At 44.9% G+C, this 21013-nt stretch overlaps 1 non-coding gene across 1 annotated transcript; it reads left to right on the top strand.

Moving 5' to 3' along the window:
• The first annotated feature begins 5611 nt into the window (after positions 1–5611).
• On the top strand, positions 5612–5685 carry trnan-guu (transfer RNA asparagine (anticodon GUU)). The gene has a single exon. It is a non-coding gene; the product is annotated as a tRNA-Asn (tRNA).
• Positions 5686–21013: the final 15328 nt, after the last annotated feature.

Below are 21013 nucleotides of genomic sequence, written 5' to 3'. Positions count from 1 at the left end.
AAAGCTCCTGAAATTATTACAGTTCAGTTATTGAAGTATTGACTGTAAGTCTGCAAAACAATCCGGGTGGGAATATTGGCCCAAAAATTCCGGTTGGAGGCTTCCCGCGGACAATTCCTTTCCGATCGGTGATGTTTTAATCACCACACCTCCCACAGAGTTTAATTAATTGCATGTAATTATTTGAAAAAAGATTGAATTAAAAAGTTACTTTCCGAACTCGGGCTCCCTCTGTGAATGCCGAACCACTAAATGAGCAGGATACACATTAAATAATTTAATTCCAGACTTCATATTTTTTTGCTGTTTCACAATAACCAGACCTATGCTCCAAAATCTGTCTCACTGTTTCACCGGTGTCAGTCAGAGAAGCACATGGGACTGAATCAGTGACTTTGCTTTTTCGACCTCTCTTCTGAAGCGCCGCACGGTCCCACTCCGACAGTCAATGAACTGTTGGGACGTTAGTGTATCCAGGCTGTGGGTGGCCACCCCGAGCGCAGCAGAGGAGTTTCTGCATTAGTTCTGAGTGGGGACAGTATTTCCCCTTCTCTCTTCCTCTTGTCTATATCCCTCGGCTTTGTTTTCTGTATTTATTCCCTCCGGCCTCATTTTATGTGTTTAAAAGGGAACAAAAGATGAAGTGTGCGACACCCTGGAACAATTTCTCTCACTCAAATATGTCTATTTAGTGTAGTGAAATAAAGAGCAATTAAAGAATAAGGGAGAAGCCACTGTTGCCCTTTTGACAGGAGAATAAACTCGCCCATGGCTGTTCATCCACAGCAAGTTTAAACATAATCTTCCTGCACGGGATCCTTTCACGTGGAAAGCAAACGTGATAACGGCTTCACTGCGGAAACCGCTCTGACCAAAAGTACAGCAGAGGGCAGCTGACCAGTGAATGTCTTCTGTGCTGATCGGGAATGTGTTGGCTCACCTTAAACAACTTCTGTCCCTCACTGACAGCTGTCAATCCTTCTCCTCCGCTGCCCTTTACACAAACATGTCACTGATCCCCACCCACCACCCCACATCCCCACATCCCCATCGTGTTATCTTCCATGTTAGCATAGTGGGGCTGCGGAGGCATCTACTCTCTCCCCGCGGTTAGTGAACTCAGTCAGTCTGTAAAATTAAAGGGGAACAAGTGTCCCGCAAAGGGCAGGGGAAGGAAGAGAGTCTGTAACCTGGGCTTAATTGTTTGTCAAAGGCTACCCGTCCTGTTGTGTATTTCCAGCAGTTTCCTACTTTCACAGGTGGAGATACCGGGGCTGGACCATGCTCCTAAAATACAATGAGGTCGGGATAAAAGTTCCTCACATACTCAGGGCAAATTAAATGATTGAAGTTCTACAATGGATTAATTAATGATGTTTAAATCAATGAATCTTTTTTTCACATGAGATGCATGTAACTCTTTCTTCTAAGGTTTTAATTTTGATGGAAGTGCAATTTCCCTGGCCGGAAATCGACCCAGGGCCGCGGTGGTGAGAGCGCCGAATCCTAATCACTGGACCACCAGGGAACGCTGCATTGCTGCATCGCTGCATCGTAATGCTTGGTGTCATTATTGTCCTTTTCAATCCACTTGTTTCACACCGAAACACATTGTAACCGTGATCTGAATTTAACGCCACGTGATTCTTTGAAATCACCTTTAAATGATTGGGTAAAACCACTCCTTATACCACCGAAAAACAGCTTCGATTCCAGGTCAGGGCGGTAAATTCTGTAACAGCTTTTTTAAATTCAAAACCTTATAAAATTGACGACATGCAGCTAATATGAAAAAATAAGAATTCATTTAATCACCGTTAAATAACCGATAACCTTTTTCAGGATGAAATAAATAATTATATAGTTACTGAGGGACAGTAGTATCTTTAATCATTTATTTTCTCTTTACATGTGATGAATTTTTATCCCTATCTCATTTACATGCTGTATGAGAAATTGTAAAGTGTTTATGACTCAGTTGTAAAACCATTGATTGTGTGTGTGTCTATTCTTGATAGGAGGGGCACTTGGGACCGAAGTTCCAGTTCGATAAATGTATCAATAGAATCAATTTTCACCAGTTCCTTTGAACCCAATAACATAATTTATTTTGATTGGACTGGATGGAGGAACATGATCCATGTAAAAAATTGTTATCGTTTTACTTGTGCAGAATGCTCATAAAAGTATTGGAGTGGGAACTCACTGGATAACAGCAAAGCTTGCAATGTTTGCGGAATATATTCGTGCAGCCAAAATGCACGATGACAACCTGGAACTGTGCGGCACCGAATCCTCGGGGAAAAACATTAAAAGGCTTCGCCCGGAGATGGGTTTGGATGACCCACCTTTCAGTTACCAGCCGAATGCACGAAACCATTGCGCCACAGATACACACTGCAAGACATGCAAAACCAGGGTGTCAGCCAGTTAAAGCTTCCGATTGCTCCGACCGGGAAGGAACTTGTCTACTCTCAGTTGTACTTTTCCCAAATAAAGGGTGGGACATTCATTGTGGATGTGTGGAAGCACTCTGGTCCCGCACACTGCAGACACTTCCATGTCACCACCAACCAGCTCTCCCACAACCGGTGTGATCTACTTTCCAGCCTTCCAGTGCCTTGTCTGTGACGAAGTATGTTTCAAAAGTTTTGGAATAGTTGGTTCCATGGTGTAATGGTGAGCCCTCTTGACTTTGAATCCAGCGATCTGCGTTTCAATCTTGGTGATACCTAAATTCTTGTTGTCCCAGCTGCTGCAAATTTGGGACAAACAAGTGAAAGACACCTGGTGCTGGTGGGCAGTTTTGTTGCCTTTTTCATTGATGCTTGATCTACAAGTCTAGTTGTCAAATTGTGTGCTCAACCGTCAGTTATCTGCTTCAAATCAGCGGAGGACAAATCACTTTGTTGTCTAATGCTGCCTTTGCCTGCACAATGTGTGCTGAGATTATCTGTGCAATATGCATTCCGCAGGATGAATAAAAGCAATGCTTTTTGAAATGCAGGCACTGCAAGTTTTGCACTCGACAAAACATTGCATTTTCTTTTCATTAATTTTACATTAATGCATTGGAATGCCAACGCACTTTTTACGTGGCAAGTTCGATAATTAGCAGAGCAGAATGAAGAGATCACAAAGTTTCTGTTTTAAGAATGGACTCAGTCGAGAATATTTTGTGGATTTTATTTTTCTGAGTCTATTTTCCCTGTGCTGGGGACACCCTGCACAGACATGTGAAAAAGCTGGTTTTGTTAAAACTCCAGAGACCGCATGGAAGTTAGCTGGGACAAAAGAGTTGTCAGTCATCCATTGACAAAAGAGCTGTCGGCCAGGAAGGGGGGCCACTGACAAAGCCACTCTAATTTGTAAAAGCACTTCTCACCTCCATCTCAGAAGGAGACACAGAACAATGAACCCACCAGCCTGGCCAGCCAAGGAGGAGCTGGGTCTTTCCCAACACAAAAGCTCAGAGAGATGCCCAGACTAAGGGCCATCAGCCCATTGTATGGGTGGGATGGCCCATCACTGACTAAGTACCCGTGCTTAGAAACAAAGGGGTTTTAAAGATTGGCAGGAAAGATAGGGGTAGCAAGACTCCCAGAAAGACAGGGTCCTTTCCACTTTATTTTTAGCTTGGAGCTTGGTGTGAAGCTTGGAGCTTGAAGCTTGCAGCTTGTGTCTAGAGAGAGCCCCCTCTCCCTCTCGCTCTCGCTACACAGATCGATGTACCAGAGGAAGGGGCCGCAGTACTGCAGAAGAAGCCACCGAGACTTAAGACCAGGCAGTGACTTCCCACAGCTGAGCTGAGCAAGGAAACGGGCTGCGTGTGGTGGTGAACATGGTCGCGAGTGTCCCAAGCCAGTAACCAGATATCGCAGGCCAGCTTTTCAGGGCTATTCTGGGGAGGGTAATTCATTGGTAGGGGTGGGGTTAGAATCCACCAGGGAATGACTGCGTGTTACTCGGTTCATTTCTGTACTGTATGCATGTTGTTTGTAACCGGAATTTTATTCTCCACAGGGACAGTGATTTCACTGAGCCATTGTATATTAGACCAAATAAATATACTACGATTTATCACCGAAGCATCCCTTTCCGTGACTCATTTAATTTACACTCTGAATAATAATTCCCGGATCTAGAACTTTCATAAGGTGGGGGCGATTCAAACCGTCCGTCTGGCAATTAGGCGAGGATCACAAACACTTACAATATTTACTAAAGGATATACTTGCTTTGGAGGCAGTTCAGAGAAGGTTCACTGGGTTGATTCCGGAGATGAGGGGTTGACTTATGAGAAAAGGTTGAGTCGGTTGGGCCTCTACTCATTGGAATTCAGAAGAATGAGAGGTGATCTTATCGAAACGTATAAGGTAATGAGGGAGCTTGATAAGGTGGATGCAGAGAGGATGTTTCCACTGATCGGGGAGACTAGAACTAGGGTCAGAATCTCAGAATAAGGGACCGCCCATTTAAATCTGTGATGAGGAGGAATTTCATCTCTCAGAGGGTTGTAAATCCGTCGAACTCACTGCCTCAGAGAGCTGAGAATGCCACAACATTATATAAATTTAAGACAGAGGTAGCTTCTTCACTGATAAGGGAATAAGGCTTATGGGGAACTGGCAGGGATGTGGACTTGAGTCCATGATCGGATCAGCCGTGAACATATTAAATGGCGGAGCAGGCTCGAAGGGCCATATGGCCTACTCCTGCTCCTAGTTCTTAAGTTCTTATGTTCTGAATAGCGACAGACCAAAAATAGCTTTGATCATGGTTACACCTTATCTTCACGTTTGTCAAACAGTTGGCTCGTTGGTCTCGGGCTGTGATTCTCCCTTCGGAGTTGTTCATTGAAATTTACGAGGGGTCCCAGAGGAGCCCTGATATTGCTTGCAAATTTTGAAATTGCATCGAACTTTTGCAAAGAAGGACTTGCATATCTGCAGCGCCTTTCAGGAACTCATGACGCCCCAAAGTGCTTTACAGCCATTGAGTTATGTTTGAAGTGTTGTAGTTTGGGGAAAGATGTGCCCAGATCACCAAACATGAACCTCAACTCTTTGCAAAGGAGTTTGGTGCAAATAATCAGGCGTCTCAGGGACTTGGACTTTCTTTGAATAAGTTCTGCTTGTACCTGCATTCAAGCTTGAAACAGCAACTGGGCTTCCCTCTCAAGGGAGGTTTGGGGTTGATGTGCATCGCTTTTTAAATCTTTAAAATTTCACCAAGCAAAGAAACGGTGAATCCAACTGTCCCTGTAAACATTTTTTCCCGTTTAATCACAGGAACATCCGCAGTCAGGTGCTGAAAAGGAATTAAAACCTAATACCGGCTTCGAGACAATCAGAATACTTTGTCACAGACAAGGCACCGGAAGGCTGGAAGGCAGATCACACCGGTTGTGGGAGAGCTGGTTGGTGGTGACATGGAAGTGTCTGCAGTGTGTGGGACCAGACTGCTTCCACACATCCACAATGAATGTCCCTCAATTTATTTGGGAAAAGGACAACTGAGAGTCGACAAGTTCCATCCCGGTCGGAGCAATCTGAAGCTTTAACTGACTGACACCCTGGTTTTGGATGTCTTGCACCTTGTACTTCCATCAGTCTCTGTGGCGCAATGGGTTAGCGCGTTCGGCTGTTAACCGAAAAGTTGGTGGTTCGAGCCCACCCAGGGACGAAGTGTTTAACTGTTTTTCACCGCGTATTCGGTACCGCACAGTCCCAGCTTGTCATTGTGCGTTTTGGCTGCACGAATCTATTCCGCAAATGTTGCCAGCTGTGCTATTATCCAATTAGTTCCCACTCCAATATTTTATGAGCATTCAGTTCAAGTAAAACGATAACAATTTTTTACATGGATCATGTTTCTCCATCCAGCCCATTAGAAATAAATTATGTTATTGGGTTTAAAGAAACTGGTGGGAATTGATTCTATTGATACATATATCGAACTGGAACTTCGGTCTCAAGTGCTCCTCCTATCAAGAATCGGCACACACACAATCAATGGTTTTACAACTGAGTCATAATACCTGACAATTTTAAACCATTCTCATACAGCGTGTAAATGAGATAGGGATAAAACTTCATCACATGTAAAGAGAAAATGAATGATTGAAGATACCACTGTTCCTCAGTAATTCTATTATTGTTTATTTCATTCTGAAGAAGGTTATCGGCTAATTAACGGTGATTAAAAGAATTCTTACTTTTGCACGTTAGCTGCATGTCGTCAATGTTATAAGGGTTTTGAATTTAAAAATGGTGTTCCAAAAGTTATCGCCGAGACCTGGAATCAAAGCTGTTTTTCGGTGGCATAAGGAGTGGTTTTACCCAATCATTTAAAGGTGATTTCAAAGAATCACGTGGCGTTAAATTCACATCACGGTTACCATTTGTTTTGGTGTGAAACAAGTGGATTTAAAAGAACAATAATGTTAAATACAGAGTAAACCTACAACTACGCAGTCACATCAAAGCCTCCCAGGGCAGGTACAGTATGCGTTAGACACAGAGTAAAGCTCCCTCTACATTGCCCCATCAAACTCTCAGGGCATGTACAGCACAAATTAGTTACAACATAAATCTCCCGCTACACAGTCCCATCAAACTCTTCCAGGGCAGGTGCATGTTGCATATGGGTGGCAGTGTGAGCTGCGAGGAGGATGCTATTAGGCTGCAGAGTGACTTGGATAGGTTAGGTGAGTGGACAAATGCATGGCAGATGAAGTATAATGTGGATAAATGTGAGATTATCCACTTTGGTGGTAAAAACAGAGAGACAGACTATTATCTGAATGTTGACAGATTACGATAATGGAAGGTGCAACGAGACCTGGGTGTCATGTTACATCAGTCATTGAAGGTTAGCATGCAGGTACAGCAGGCTGTTAAGAAAACAAATGGCATGTTGGCCTTCATAGCGAGGGGATTTGAATACAGGGGCAGGCAGGTGTTGCTACAGTTGTACAGGGCCTTGGTGAGGCCACACCTGGTGTATTGTGTACAGTTTTGGTCTCCTAACTTGAGGAAGGACATTCTTGCTATTGAGGGAGTGCAGCGAAGATTCACCAGACTGATTCCCGGGATGGCGGGAATGATCTATCAAGAAAGACTGGATCAACTGGGCTTGTATTCACTGGAGTTCAGAAGAATGAGAGGGGACCTCATGGAAACGTTTAAAATTCTGACGGGTTTAGACAGGTTAGATGCAGGAAGAATGTTCCAATGTTGGGGAAGTCCAGAACCAGGGGTCACAGTCTGAGGATAAGGGGTAAGCCATTTAGGACCGAGATGAGGAGAAACTTCTTCACCCAGAGAGTGGTAACCTGTGGAATTCTCTACCACAGAAAGTTGTTGAGGCCAATTCACTAAATATATTCAAAAGGGAGTTAGATGAAGTCCTTACTACTCGGGGGATCAAGGGTTATGGCGAGAAAGCAGGAAGGGAGTACTGAAGTTTCATGTTCAGCCATGAACTCATTGAATGGCGGTGCAGGCTAGAAGGGCTGAATGGCCTGCTCCTGCACCTATTTTCTATGTTTCTAACTCAGCAGGCTTACGACCGTGAACTCAATCAGGTGCATCCTGACCGTACTTTTCTAGCTCTCGAACAAAGGATTAAACATGGAGGCTTTCTTTATATACAAGAGTTGCATGTGTGTGTCTGTGGCCCAATGATCTTCGACGGTCGGTCCCCCTGGTGGCAGGTAAACCCGGGCATATGTACATTACAGTGCAGCACGTGTTTAAATCTCCCTCTACACTGTCCCATCAAACCCTCCCAGGGCCGGCACAGCACAGGATAGATACAGAGCAAAGCTCCCACTATTCTGTCCCATCAAACCCGTCAGGGCAGGTACAGTACGGATTAGATACAGATCAAAGCCCCCTCTACATTGTCTCATCAAAGACTCAAAGAGCAGGTACAGACTAAAGCTTCCTCGACACTGTCACATCAAACCCTCCCAGGGCAGGTACAGTATGTGTTATATACAGAGTAAAGCTTCCCCTATATTGTCCCATCAAAGACTCACAGAGCAGATACAGCCCATCTAAGATATACAATAAAGCTTCCTCTAACCTGTCCCTTCTTTAAGTTCAGAGACCATGGTCCAGAACTTAAAGAAGGGTAACTTTGAAGGTATGAGGCGTGAATTGGCTAGGATAGATTGGCGAATGATACTTAGGGGGTTGACTGTGGATGGGCAATGGCAGACATTTAGAGACCGCATGGATGAAGTACAACAATTGTACATTCCTGTCTGGCGTAAAAATAAAAAGGGGAAGGTGGCTCAACCGTGGCTATCTAGGGAAATCAGGGATAGTATTAAAGCCAAGGAAGTGGCATACAAATTGGCCAGAAATAGCAGCGAACCTGGGGACTGGGAGAAATTTAGAACTCAGCAGAGGAGGACAAAGGGTTTGATTAGGACAGGGAAAATGGAGTACGAGAAGAAGCTTGCAGGGAACATTAAGGCGGATTGCAAAAGTTTCTATAGGTATGTAAAGAGAAAAAGGTTGGTGAAGACAAACGTAGGTTCACTGCAGTCAGAATCAGGGGAAGTCATAACGGGGAACAAAGAAATGGCGGACCAATTGAACAAGTACTTTGGTTCGGTATTCACTAAGGAGGATACAAACAACCTTCCGGATATAAAAGGGGTCAGAGGGTCTAGTAAGGAGGGGGAACTGAGGGAAATCTTTATTAGTCGGGAAATTGTTTTGGGGAAATTGATGGGATTGAAGGCCGATAAATCCCCAGGGCCTGATGGATTGCATCCTAGAGTACTTAAGGAGGTGGCCTTGGAAATAGCGGATGCATTGACAGTCATTTTCCAACATTCCATTGACTCTGGATCAGTACCTATGGAGTGGAGGGTAGCCAATGTAACCCCACTTTTTAAAAAAGGAGGGAGAGAGAAAACAGGGAATTATAGACCGGTCAGCCTGACCTCAGTAGTGGGTAAAATGATGGAATCAATTATTAAGGATGTCATAGCAGTGCATCTGGAAAATGGTGACATGATAGGTCCAAGTCAGCATGGATTTGTGAAAGGGAAATCATGCTTGACAAATCTTCTGGAATTTTTTGAGGATGTTTCCAGTAAAGTGGACAAAGGAGAACCAGTTGATGTGGTATATTTGGACTTTCAGAAGGCTTTCGACAAGGTCCCACACAAGAGATTAATGTGCAAAGTTAAAGCACATGGGATTGGGGGTAGTGTGCTGATGTGGATTGAGAACTGGTTGTCAGACAGGAAGCAAAGAGTAGGAGTAAACGGGTACTTTTCAGAATGGCAGGCAGTGACTAGTGGAGTGCCGCAAGGTTCTGTGCTGGGGCCCCAGCTGTTTACATTGTACATTAATGATTTAGACGAGGGTATTAAATGCAGTATCTCCAAATTTGCAGATGATACTAAGTTGGGTGGCAGTGTGAGCTGCGAGGAGGATGCTATTAGGCTGCAGAGTGACTTGGATAGGTTAGGTGAGTGGGCAAATGCATGGCAGATGAAGTATAATGTGGATAAATGTGAGGTTATCCACTTTGGTGGTAAAAACAGAGAGACAGACTATTATCTGAATGGTGACAGATTAGGAAAAGGGAAGGTGCAACGAGACCTGGGTGTCATGGTACATCAGTCATTGAAGGTTGGCATGCAGGTACAGCAGGCGGTTAAGAAAGCAAATGGCATGTTGGCCTTCATAGCGAGGGGATTTGAATACAGGGGCAGGGAGGTGTTGCTACAGTTGTACAGGGCCTTGGTGAGGCCACACCTGGAGTATTGTGTACAGTTTTGGTCTCCTAACTTGAGGAAGGACATTCTTGCTATTGAGGGAGTGCAGCGAAGGTTCACCAGACTGATTCCCGGGATGGCGGTACTGACCTATCAAGAAAGATTGGATCAACTGGGCTTGTATTCACTGGAGTTCAGAAGAATGAGAGGGGATCTCATAGAAACGTTTAAAATTCTGACGGGTTTAGACAGGTTAGATGCAGAAAGAATGTTCCCAATGTTGGGGAAGTCCAGAACCAGGGGTCACAGTCTGAGGATAAGGGGTAAGCCATTTAGGACCGAGATATGGAGAAACTTCTTCACCCAGAGAGTGGTGAACCTGTGGAATTCTCTACCACAGAAAGTAGTTGAGGCCAATTCACTAAATATATTCAAAAGGGAGTTAGATGAAGTCCTTACTACTCGGGGGATCAAGGGTTATGGCGAGAAAGCAGGAAGGGGGTACTGAAGTTTCATGATCAGCCATGAACTCATTGAATGGCGGTGCAGGCTAGAAGGGCTGAATGGCCTACTCCTGCACCTATTTTCTATGTTTCTATGTTTCTATGTTTCTAAACCCTCCCAGGGCAAGTACAGCATAGGTTAGATACAGAGTAAAGCTCCCTCTACACTGTACCATCAAATCCTCCCAGGACAGATCCAGCACGGGGTTAGATACAGAGTAAAGCTCCTTCTACACTGTCCCATCAATCTCTCCCAGGGCAGGTATAGCCCGGGGTTAGATACAGAATAAAGCGCCCTCTGCACTGTCCCATCAATCTCTCCCAGGGCAGGTATAGCACGGGGTTAGATATAGAGTAAAGCTCCCTCTACACTGTCCCATCAATCTCTCCCAGGGCAGGTACAGCACGGGGTTAGATACAGAGTAAAGCTCCCTCTACACTGTCCCATCAATCTCTTTCAGGGCAGGTACAGCGCGGGGTTAGATACAGAGTAAAGCTCCCTCTACACGGTCCCATCAATCTCTCCCAGGGCTGGTACAGCACGGGTTAGATACAGAATAAAGCTCCCTCTACACTTTCCCATCATTCTCTCCCAGGGCTGGTACAGCACGGGTTATGTTAGCACAAATATTTTCCTGGAAGAATCATTCGACACTCGGGGTCGGTTCCAACGCCAAAATGGCCTTTATTACACCGGCGGGGAGAGAGCCTCTGGTCCAACTCCAGGCACTCCACTCCACCGAACAAAGAAATTCATCAATATTTATATATTTTACAACAGTTCATTACAATTACTTACCCATGTCGGCTGGACACAATCCAATCATAACGACTATAAATTACAAATCGATTCCACTGGGACAATGGAATTGGCCCCCAGGCACCAGGGGACAGCGTGATCACATCATGTTTTAGCTGGGGATTATTCATGGCCTCGTGATATTCTCCAGATCCCCTTATCTCTACTGTCCTTGGGTTCTGTCTGCACCTAACCTCCTTATCCTTACACAGTCACAGGAATTTCTTTGTTCAGTATTCTGCTGGGACATCTTGTCTGTGGTTTGTTGATTAAGGATGTTCTGCTGAGCTCGCTCTTTCCAGTGTTCCTGTACACGAAACTGCAGTGTCATCAGCTACCCAAAAATGAAGTCAAGCTAACTGTTAGCTGAATTCCCCTAGTGCTTTGCAGAATCCCTGGCAGCCATTTTATATCTGGCTACCATTTTACACATATATGCATACATAGATTCAGCAGGTGCCTGTGCCTTTGCCCTAAAACAATCCCCCCTTTCGGTAATGGACTAATCCTAGTCTCCTTTAACCGACAACATAATTTGTAACTCTACTTATGTACCACCCGGTACTTCCTGCCTCAACGTGCTGGCCAGTCACGTGGTGTCAGAAGTCCCAGTTGCTTAGATCAAATTGATATAGTTCAGATTACCCCGTCCCTCTGCTGGACAAGTCACTTTATTTACTTGAGCCCTTGTTCTGACTCTCCTTTGTCGTGCATAATGCCTGCAGGATCGACAGGCCATGACTCTCCATGTTAGTGCTAAGACCAGCTGTATCCCTACCAGTATGTGTGATATTATTCCAATCCAGGGGTGGATGTTTACATTCATGCCCCAGTCCCAGACCCTCCTCCACCAACTCTGGTTTTGTAACTCTTGGTCAGTATCCTTCTCCAGTGTTTCAATCTTTGTCTGTAGTTGGTGGTAGAGTCTGACACACTGGTCTACTCTGAGTCTTAGTCCCCTTAATACTGCAACTAAATGTGGGATAGGGGCCTGCTCGGGCTCGTCATAACCCTGCAGGTGATCGTGGAGCTGATCGATGGCGTTAATGATTTTGGGCCTCGGTGTCTAACCTGGATAATGCGGGCTTGTCCTATTGTGAGGTCGTAGGGCTGTGAAGCAAAAGTTTGGTTGCGAGATCTGGCATTGTAAGCCATTGTACCAATATGAATGTGCCGTGGTAGAGACACAGTATTTCCCTTTGCCCCCGTAACCTGTTCTGGATAAATGTGTGGGGGCAGGTACTATTTCCAATACACATCCATCGGTTGGATTAAATCCACATTCGACCAGTTCTCCCTGTCCCACCGGGTGAGGGCACACCGTAATGTCACCCGTCTGCTTGCATCCCGTCAGGGAGATCCCATAGAGTGTGTTGTCTCTGCGGACAGCAGGGGCTGCGGTCAGATAGTAATGGAGGGAGGTGTTTTCCCGTATGATCCCGATATTCCACAGTTGATAAAGGGGAAACGATCCTGAGTCTTGTGTGACTATAGGTATCATCAGGGCTATTCCCACTCCGGCAGCTTTGCCCATTCGGCAGTTTGGGATCACTGGGCATACTCTGGTTAGTCCCTTCAGAGTGCAATTACCCAGTGTCCTCTTCAGTTTGGCCAACTGAGCCAGATGTGGGCTGTCTATCCAGTCTGGCAAATCCTCCCTTTGGATATGATCGAGGTTGTGGCGTATCTGTCCAACCATCCATAGGGCATAAGCGTGACAGAGTTGTCCCTGTCTAAGTTTTGCGGTATCTTCTCTCTCTCTGTCGATAAGGTGATTGATTGTTTTTGCCTGAGCTTCCAGGACCGAGAGGCCATCCAATTGGATTTCAGCACCCTCTCTTCCGAGTTCAGCTTGATCTTCCTGATTCCGCTCTGCCCGTTCTAATAATCCCTTCATAGAAACATTGAAACATAGAAAATAGGTGCAGGAGCAGGCCATTCAGCCCTTCTAGCCTGCACCGCCATTCAATGAGTTCATGGCTGAACATGAAACTTCATTACCCACTTCCTGCTTTCACGCCATACCCCTTGATCCCCCGAGTAGTAAGGACTTCATCTAACTCCCTTTTGAATATATTTAGTGAATTGGCCTCAACTACTTCCTGTGGTAGAGAATTCCACAGGTTCACCACTCTCTGGGTGAAGAAGTATCTCCTTATCTCGGTCCTAAATGGCTTACCCCTTATCCTTAGACTGTGACCCCTGGTTCTGGATTTCCCCAACATTGGGAACATTCTTCCTGCATCCAACCTGTCCAAACCCGTCAGAATTTTAAACGTATCTATGAGGTCCCCTCTCACTCTTCTGAACTCCAGTGAATACAAGCCCAGTTGATCCAGTCTTTCTTGATAGGTCAGTCCCACCATCCCGGGAATCAGTCTGGTGAATCTTCGCTGCACTCCCTCAATAGCAAGAATGTCCTTCCTCAAGTTAGGAGACCAAAATTGTACACAATACTCCAGGTGTGGCCTCACCAACGCCCTGTACAACTGTAGCAACACCTCCCTGCCCCTGTACTCAAATCCCCTCGCTATGAAGGCCAACATGCCATTTGCTTTCTTAACCGCCTGCTGTACCTGCATGCCAACCTTCAATGACTGATGTACCATGACACCCAGGTCTCGTTGCACCTTCCCTTTTCCTAATCTGTCACCATTCAGATAATAGTCTGTCTCTCTGTTTTTACCACCAAAGTGGATAACCTCACATTTATCCACATTATACTTCATCTGCCACGCATTTGCCCACTCACCTAACCTATCCAAGTCACTCTGTAGCCTCATAGCATCCTCCTCGCAGCTCACACTGCCACCCAACTTAGTGTCATCCGCAAATTTGGAGATACTACATTTAATCCCCTCGTCGAAATCATTAATGTACAATGTAAACAGCTGGGGCCCCAGCACAGAACCCTGCGGTACCCCACTAGTCACTGCCTGCCATTCCGAAAAGTCCCCATTTACTCCTACTCTTTGCTTCCTGTCTGACAACCAGTTCTCAATCCACGTCAGCACACTACCCCCAATCCCATGTGCTTTAACTTTGCACATTAATCTCCTGTGTGGGACCTTGTCGAAAGCCTTCTGAAAGTCCAAATATACCACATCAACTGGTACTCCTTTGTCCACTTTATTGGAAACATCCTCAAAAAATTTCAGAAGATTTGTCAAGCATGATCTCCCTTTCACAAGTCCATGCTGACTTGGACCTATCATGTCACCATTTTCCAAATGCGCTGCTATGACATCCTTAATAATTGATTCCATCATTTTACCCACTACTGAGGTCAGGCTGACCGGTCTATAATTCCCTGCTTTCTCTCTCCCTCCTTTTTTAAAAAGTGGGGTTACATTGGCTACCCTCCACTCGATAGGAACTGATCCAGAGTCAATGGAATGTTGGAAAATGACTGTCAATGCATCCGCTATTTCCAAATACACCACCTTAAGTACTCTGGGATGCAGTCCATCAGGCCCTGGGGATTTATCGGCCTTCAATCCCATCAATTTCCCCAACACAATTTCCCGACTAATAAAGATTTCCCTCAGTTCCTCCTCCTTAATAGACCCTCTGACCACTTTTATATCCGGAAGGTTGTTTGTGGCCTCCTTAGTGAATACTGAACCAAAGTACTTGTTCAATTGGTCTGCCATTTCTTTGTTCCCCGTTATGACTTCCCCTGATTCTGACTGCAGGGGACCTACGTTTGTCTTTACTAACCTTTTTCTCTTTACATACCTATAGAAACTTTTGCAATCCGCCTTAATGTTCCCTGCAAGCTTCTTCTCGTACTCCATTTTCCCTGCCCTAATCAAACCCTTTGTCCTCCTCTGCTGAGTTCTAAATTTCTCCCAGTCCCCAGGTTCGCTGCTATTTCTGGCCAATTTGTATGCCATTTCCTTGGCTTTAATACTATCCCTGATTTCCCTAGATAGCCACAGTTGAGCCACCTTCCCTTTTTTATTTTTACGCCAGACAGGAATGTACAATTGTTGTAATTCATCCATGCGGTCTCTAAATGTCTGCCATTGCCCATCCACAGTCAACCCCTTAAGTATCATTAGCCAATCTATCTTAGCCAATTCAAGCCTCATACCTTCAAAGTTACCCTTCTTTAAGTTCTGGACCATGGTCTCTGAATTAACTGTTTCATTCTCCATCCTAATGCAGAATTCCACCATATTATGGTCACTCTTCCCCAAGGGGCCTCGCACAATGAGATTGCTGATTAATCCTCTCTCATTACACAACACCCAGTCTAAGATGGCCTCCCCCCTAGTTGGTTCCTCGACATATTGGTCTAGAAAACCATCCCTTATGCATTCCAGGAAATCCTCCTCCACCGTATTGCTTCCAGTTTGGCTAGCCCAATCTATGTGCATATTAATGTCACCCATTATAACTGCTGCACCTTTATTGCATGCACTCCTAATTTCCTGTTTGATGCCCTCCCCAACATCACTACTACTGTTTGGAGGTCTGCACAGAACTCCCACTAACGATTTTTGCCCTTTAGTGTTCTGCAGCTCTACCCATATAGATTCCACATCATCCAAGCTAATGTCTTTCCTAACTGTTGCATTAATCTCCTCTTTAACCAGCAATGCTGCCCCACCTCCGTTTCCTTTTATTCTATCCTTCCTGAATGTTGAATACCCCTGGATGTTGAGTTCCCAGCCCTGATCATCATGGAGCCACGTCTCCGTAATCCCAATCACATCATATTTGTTAACATCTATTTGCACAGTTAATTCATCCACCTTATTGCGGATACTCCTTGCATTAAGACACAAAGCCTTCAGGCTTGCTTTTTTAATACCCTTTGTCCTTCTAGAATTTTGCTGTACAGTGACCCTTTTTGTTCTTTGCCTTGGGTTTCTCTGCCCTCCACTTTTCCTCATCTCCTTTCTGTCTTTTGCTTTTGCCTCATTTTTCTCTCCCTCTGTCTCCCTGCATAGGTTCCCATCCCCCTGCAATATTAATTTAACTCCTCCCCAACAGCACTAGCAAACACTCCCCCTAGGACATTGGTTCCGGACCTGCCCAGGTGCAGACCGTCTGGTTTGTACTGGTCCCACCTCCCCCAGAACCGGTTCCAATGCCCCAAGAATTTGAATCCCTCCCTGCTGCACCACTGCTCAAGCCATGTATTCATCTGCGCTATCCTGCGATTCCTACTCTGACTAGCACGTGGCACTGGTAGCAATCCCGAGATTACTACTTTTGAGGTCCTACTTTTTAATTTAGCTCCTAGCTCCTTAAATTCTTTTCGTAGGACCTGATACCTTTTTTTTACCTATGTCGTTGGTACCAATGTGCACCACGACAACTGGCTGTTCTCCCTCCCATTTCAGAATGTCCTGCACCCGCTCCGAGACATCCTTGACCCTTGCACCAGGGAGGCAACATACCATCCTGGAGTCTCGGTTGCGTCCGCAGAAACGCCTATCTATTCCCCTCACCATCGAATCCCCTATCACTATCGCGCTCCCACTCTTTTTCATGCCCTCCTTTGCAGCAGAGCCACCTACGGTGCCATGAACTTGGCTGCTGCTGCCCTCCCCTGATGAGTCATCCTCCGCAACAGTACTCAAAGCAGTGTATCTGTTTTGCAGGGGGATGACTACAGGGGACCCCTGCACTATCTTTCTTGCACTGCTCTTCCTGCTGGTCTTCCATTCCCTATCTGGCTGTGGACCCTTCTCCTGCGGTAAGACCAACTCACTACACGTGATACTCACGTCATTCTCAGCATCGTGGATGCTCCAGAGTGAATCCACCCTTAGCTCCAATTCCGCAACGCGGACCGTCAAGAGCTCGAGGCGGATACACTTCCCACACACGTAGCGCCCAGGGACACCGGAAGTGTCCCCGAGTTCCCACATGGTACAGGAGGAGCATATCACGTGACCGAGCTCTCCTGCCATGCCTTAACCTTCGATACACTTAAATTGGTAATAACAATGTTGCAGTTCACTTACTGATATAAAAAAGAAAAGAAAAGCTACTCACCAATCACCAGCCAATCACTTATCCCATTGGCTGTGACGTAACTTTTTGATTCCTTTCTACTTCTATTTTGCTTTCTCTCCCGCTGTCGCTGCACCGGTACGCTGGCTCTCGATCTCCCGTTGGGCCTTTTATAGGTCGCTCCCCTCTCACCAACTGCCGCTGGCTCTCGATCTCCCGCTGGGCATTTTATAGGTCCCTCCCCTCTCACCAACTGCCGCTGGCTCTCGATTTCCCGCTGGGCTTTTGATAGGTCGCTCCCCTCTCACCACTTTAAGCTGCTCCACCCTTTCATTTAGCCTTTGTATGTCCAGTGAGTTTACTATGGAGGTTCCGGCATTAAAACTGGTCGCAACATCATTAACTATTTCCCTCTTAGTCCTATGAACTGGCTCCTGTCCTCGGAATCTACTGGTACCCATTGTATCGGCAGCCTGCTGCATTTCAACTTTACTTAATACATTATACATATTTCTTGCCTGTTCTGTACAATATTCCGGCATCTGTATACCTGAGATATTGATCAGGACAGGCACAATTTCATGCTTGACATTATCATACAATAGTTCACCCTCGTTGGACAGCACAATCCCATTTTCCGGTCCCCTTGTAATTGTTGGACATGACAATTCCATGGGCAGTGTGGTGGTTCTTATGGGGTGCGGTGTCGGAGGGGGCGAGAAGCATATATACAATGATATTGCGGCAGCCTCTCCCTCCTCATAGTATCCCCACAGCCCCACCCCCTCTTTGTGGGTGACTAACGGTTGTGGTTGGGCAGGAGGCGCGCAAATTATTCCAAAGGTACATTCATCGGACCCCCCCGGCCTCCCTTCGTCTAATGCAACTGCTTCTTGTACCCGTCGAGCATCGCACACATACTCTATTCTTATCCGGATTCATTTGCAGCCACGCGTTAAAATAAGTTCTGTCCTTGCTCAAGTCCTTGGCTGCTGGAATGCATATTCCGTCAGTAAAAGTAAACAAAACCCCACAGTTGATGCAGTTGTGTCTTTCTTGCGTGTGCTGTACCTCTCGTAGTCCGTCTGTATTATCCAGTGCTTGTGTGGGCCTCAAGGTTCCCAGTATCATGGGTCCCCAGAGTCGAAGTCAGCACTGCGGTCCCATCTCGGTGAAGGTTGTATCTGCAAATTTTAAACAGATAGCCTGGTCGTCACCAGGTGTTAGGTTCTGGTCTACTTGTGTCGCGGTCACTCTATGGAATCGGAGGTAAGGGTTTGGTTATCCATATTCTTTATAGTCGTACCATCTCGATCACTTCATGTCCCTGTCTGGGCTGCCGTCGGTTTTGTATTTGAGCCTGCTGTGCTCGAGCCTGCACGATGACCCATCTAAATATTATCCAAACTCTAATCAACACCAATGCCACCACTATTCCTCCAAACATCGCAGTGTGCTTTACTGTTAGGTTGGGTTTGTGGACTACACCTACCCACCGTGGGATACATTGGCTCGATTGCCATAGGTGATGGTGCTTTGGCTGCACACTGCACTATCCGTCTGCTCCTGTTTTTTAAATCTCTTCCAGCTTATTTATCTTAGCTTTTAACTCTTGACCAGCTAGTTCTGTTTTATTTTTATTCTGACTATCCCACCATTTCCACAGTCTGTCAGGTGAGTCTTCTTTATTTTCGGAAGAAATTCAAATGAGTAAGGTCCAGTGTAAAACAGCTGTCAATGGAAAGGGTTAACTCCTTTAAAGGTTTGTAAGAAGGCCTGATGTCATTACGTGACTTCGCGTAATCATCCAAATCTTTGTGTCTTCTAAACTTGCTTAGAAATTAGGAATCCGTTAAAACAGCAGAAATCATTGGTAAAGTGGTCATAATAAAAATCTTGTCATCAGGAAAGACAGCATTTTAGATTAACTCCAATTTTTTCCTGAACATCTAATTCAAGTACTTGCCTAAGATTTTTTTTTAAATGAGAGCACACATTTTTAATAGCTATTTTGTTGACTGAAATCCAATTTTCACACAAGCTGTATACATGCTAACATTTCGTTTTTTTTTAACGGTCCCGTTCATTGGGCAAATCTTGTGTTTAATATCTCTCTCTGCTGAGTTCGCATAGCTTAGATCTTTTCTCCTCATTATTTTCAAAACCCTCCTGCTTGTTTAGACTGTTTGTGACTTTTCTTGATTAACAACGTCTATTCTGGAAATCTTTTCAAACTGCAGTGAAACTTTCTCGTAATTTAAAATCATTATCAATGGAGAGTGTCTTTTACCTCCTACAATTTTTTTTTCCTTTTCCCAATTAAACCAATATCTTTTTCACAGCCAATATCAACTAGTATTTAGTAAGTTATGTATTTTTCCATCGCAAACACTTTTTTTCAGCACTTATTTATTCGTACATTACGTCATTTTTTCCAAAACTTTTCGTTTTATTTTTTAAAAGAGATCAGATTTAACTTTTTGTTTTAAACGTATTGCATTTTGTTGCACCTTTTCTTAACCAGTGGTACTTGAAATCTTCAAAACAAAATTAACTCTTCACTGTTCCCATCCTAATTTCTGCTCCCCTTTTGTAGAATTTGTATTTATTATTGAATTTCAAAATGTCAAATGTGGTATTACTGGATTTTTTTGCCTAACTTCCGTTTTAGAAGCTGATCAAAAACTCTAATCTTTTGCTCTGTAACTTCAATTTTGTGGTACTATATCTCATTAATTAGATCTTTTTTAAGCTTCAGTTCCTGATGCAGTATGTATACTTTTATTAAAAAGGCTTCCAAACCCAAGATTTTCCGATACAATCAAAATGTTTATCAACGAGAATCACCTGAAATATCTCAAAATCCCAATTCAATATTGTACTGCCAATCTGCAATTTAAAAATCTCTTTCCTGAGCGAAAAGCTTTCGCATCAAGGTTTGACACAAAGGAAAAAGGGGAGCGTACTTCCCTAGCCTGCAGCTTCCAGAGACACAGGCTTTTTTAAAAGGCATTACAGCTTCCCTTCTCCATTCTTTATGTCATTCCTACACATTCACAAACGGCTATTTTCATTCAACACAGGTTATTGTTTGGCTGGCTCTATTATTGGATCCATACTTCTTTTCAGATAATCACGATCAGGTTTTTTTATTTCTTCCATATTGATTAACTTCATCTGTGAATTTTATGTGGGCTTGAAGAATCAAGACCACGGCTTTCTCATCTTTATCTTTCCTTTCCTTCTCCCACCATTCCCGTTGATTTGCTGGCGGGTCCTGGGGGTTCCATCCTGACTTAATCATCTTGTCAATTAGTTTCTTTTGTTTTTACGCCAGATGGCGGGTAAGGGACCCTTCTAGTCCCCACTCGAGGTTACTTGCTTTATTGGCCATTCCTGGAACCGTTAGGAATCGACTCTCAGAGATCCACTTTCTTCCTAGCATAACTTGTAGCAGACCGTCTCCTGACTCCTGTCAGGTCACAAGTTCTGCTATTACACAAACTTATACAATTCTTAAAACGCGTTTAAGCAATTCCCGCAGTGCCCCACGCCTCCTTAACGACTACCTACCACCGTTTTGTCTGTCGTTCCGACCCTGTTCACAGGTTTGGTTTCCTTTGGTCGCTGTGCACCGCCTGGTCTCCGGGGTATATTTTCAAATCACACTACTGGGTCCGGGAGATGTCGCTCGGTATCACAATCCCACGGTCTAAGTGCGTTCCCTCCGCCTACTTAGTTCCTGGCCGTCACGTGGGACAAAAGTCCTCTTAATTCAGGCTCAGGCTAGGCGTTTGAGATATTAGACCGTCTCGTCGTGTCGATCAACCGGCCTCCACCTTCCGCACCCTTAATAATATAAACATTTTTATACTCACCCGGGTTTTTCCAAGGACGTCCAGCGACTCCGGGAAATCCTGTTCGTGACACCACTGTTAGCACAAATGTTTTTGTGGAAGAATCACTCGACACTTGGGATCGGTTCCAATGCCAAAA

The sequence above is a fragment of the Pristiophorus japonicus genome, unplaced genomic scaffold (assembly GCF_044704955.1).
Source record: "Pristiophorus japonicus isolate sPriJap1 unplaced genomic scaffold, sPriJap1.hap1 HAP1_SCAFFOLD_75, whole genome shotgun sequence".
Classification (NCBI taxonomy): domain Eukaryota; kingdom Metazoa; phylum Chordata; class Chondrichthyes; family Pristiophoridae; genus Pristiophorus; species Pristiophorus japonicus.
The sequence above is the reverse complement of the archived record's forward strand: the minus strand, read 5'-3'. Positions and strand labels throughout refer to the sequence as shown.